The sequence below is a fragment of the Octopus bimaculoides genome, chromosome 12 (assembly GCF_001194135.2).
Source record: "Octopus bimaculoides isolate UCB-OBI-ISO-001 chromosome 12, ASM119413v2, whole genome shotgun sequence".
In the NCBI taxonomy this organism is placed as follows: domain Eukaryota; kingdom Metazoa; phylum Mollusca; class Cephalopoda; order Octopoda; family Octopodidae; genus Octopus; species Octopus bimaculoides.
In genome coordinates this window covers 27,246,067-27,249,118 of record NC_068992.1, presented here as the reverse complement: position 1 = coordinate 27,249,118, position 3,052 = coordinate 27,246,067, and positions in this window count along the sequence as shown.

Here is a 3,052-nt window from a genome sequence, read left to right as displayed (position 1 = left end):
ATCCGTTTGTCTGTCCTTGTTTGTCCCCTCTGTGTATAGCCCCTTGTGGGCAGTAAAGAAATAGGTATTTCGTCTGCCGCTACGTTCTGAGTTCACATTCCGCCGAGGTCGATTTTGCCTTTCATCCTTTCGGGGTCGATTAAATAAGTACCAGTCACACACTGGGGTCGATATAATCGACTTAATCCGTTTGTCTGTCCTTGTTTGTCCCCTCTGTGTGTGGCCCCTTGTGGGTAGTAAAAAAATAACACGATGTGAGGAACCTTTCGTTACTATTTCTAACATTTCGAGAAAACACACAGAGGCTACAACATTGGTTTCATGGTTGGAATAAGAATATGTATATATTCCACTGAGTTATTTTGTATATTAGCTTTATATTTCCCACATACATGTATACACACATAGCACACGCACACATACAAACACATAAGCGCACGCACACACACACACACACACACACACACATTTATGTATGCCCTACTGTATATATCTATATATATGAGAGAACTTTCGGTTAGTTAAAATATATTTTTGACATATTTCAGCTCCTGAGGGCAAATTCAATGCATTTACCGTAGAGAAAATCTCTTTTTTATCTGTCCAGTGCTTTCTCCTATCGGATTCTCAGACATAGCATTGCTGGCTGTTCACTCTTCTTCATTGAGAAAAGAGGTAATTCTGGGCAAATTCAAGAAGTTGTAGTTTTAACTAAAATATAGTCAACAACATTGACGGGATAAAGCCAACAGTATGATTGCCAAATAATGATTAGGCATAAGCGAATTTTAGGATAGTTAAAATATGTTTGTGAAATATTTCAACATCTAAAGGCAAGTTCACTGCAGTTACGGTGGAGCTGCTCAATTACAGTGGACCTGCCCATTTACCGTGAAGCTGTCCAGTTACCGTGGAACTGCCCCATAATGTCTTTGCAAGTATTCTATTGGTACCAGTCGGCCGCATCAAGAGATTACTTGGTCGATTATCTCTCTGGATGTTTCCTGCATACGTGGTACGATCGACTGTTTTCATGCTTCAGAACACATTACTCTGGAAATTCCTAGTTGGATGGCACTGACTCTCAGCTGCAATAATATAGCCGCCATCATCATCATCATCATCATCATCATCATCATCGTCGTCGTCGACGTCGTCGTCGACGTCGTCGTCGTCGTCGTCGTCGTCGTCGTCGTCGTCGTCGTCGTCATCATCATCATCATCACCATCATCATCATCATCGTCATCATCATCGTCATCATCATTTGACGAAATCATTAGATCGCCGGATAAAATGTTCTTCGTTGTGAGCTCAAATCATGCCGACATCAAGTTCGCTCCTCATTTCTCATAGATCGATAAAAATAAAATACCAGTCATGTACTGTAGACATTTTTAATCGATTAACCCTGCCCACGTAAATTACTGGCGTTGTGCCTTTTTTCAGAAATATTAATTCCACCAACAAAATTTTCATTTTTATTTTGTCTTTGGTCAGTAAGTATTACAACCTATTTGTTCCTATCTAGAAATCAGAGGAAATGACTACTATTCCCTTCAAACTTTGTCACCTGGACATCAATGTTTTGAAGCTGACCTATTTTCCATTACATTTCAGACAAATTCAGTGCTGCAGTAGAGATATTGTTATAGCAAATATTCTGTTCAATACCACAATTGCTTCACCTCAACCACTTCCGATTATGAGCAGGAATAGTAAAGCTGAAAGGAATTCTTGTTGAAAGGGATTCTTTGGTGTTTGAATAAAAGTAACAACAGCAATGTTTGAAGGAAATATTGGCCATTTTTCATATTTTCTAGGGGTGAGCAAATAGAAAATAACAGTTGCTACCCAAGAGCAAAAATCGTGTTACATAGTGTTATTATTATTATAGTTGCTAAAGCGGCGAGGTGACAGGATCGTGAGCACGCTGGGGAAAATGCCTAGCGGCATTTCGTCCGTCTTTACATTCTGAGTTCAAATTCCACCTAGGACAGCTTTGCCTTTCATACTTTCGGGGTCGATAAATTATGTACCATTGGAATACTGGGGTCGATGTAATCGACTAGTCCTCTCACCCAAAATGGCTGCCCTTGTGGCAAAATTTGAAACCATTATTATTATAACTGTTAAGGCGGCGAGCTGGCAGAATCGTGAGCACGCTGGGCTAAATGCTCAGAGGCATTTCGTCTGTCCTTACGATCTGAGTTCAAATTCCGCCGAGGTCGACTTTACCTTCTATCCTTTCAGGGTCAATAAATTAAGTACCAGTGAAACACTGGGGTTCATGAAATCGATTAGTTCTCCCTCCTCAAATTTCAGGCCTTGTGCCTATGGTAGAAAGGATTATTATTATAATTGTTTAATCGGTTTGAAATAAATAACGTTGGTAACAAAGAAATAGATTATCTTATCCGACTCAGAAATTTGAAAGGCCAAATATAGTTATCGTGCTAGTTTGGAGTAAAACAGTGTATACAGAGACGAAACAAAAGCTGCTGTACAGTTTCCGCCATTTAACGCTTTCAAAATGTCTGAAAGTTAGGAATGTCATTATGTAATATAATCTGCTGATGTTACTTAACACAGCACTCAACTTTCAGTTTTATCTGCTTGCTTTTATTTCTTTTAAAAACTATTGCATTTCCTCTTTTGTCCACTGATTTATTATATTGTGTTGTACGACGTCGAAGATGTGTTCTGCTATAATAATTTCTTTGCCAAATATACGGATCTTCACATTGTAACAAATATCCTGACTAACAGCTGCCGACAAGAATACTGCTGGCTAGTTTTATGTGCAGATTCCATAGTAAGTAGATGCACTGATGCAGATCTTGTATGCACAATATATGTATGCATGTTTATTTATGGGTTTACATGTGTGAGAAAAATTATGGTATATGGGTGTATGTATATTGATTGAGCTTATATTGTATGACTTTGAATATACTAGTAAATAATGGTGAAGATTTTTTTAACTATCAATATATGCATGTAAATTCTTTGTATATGTGTCTTTATGTATATGTATGTATATATATATATATA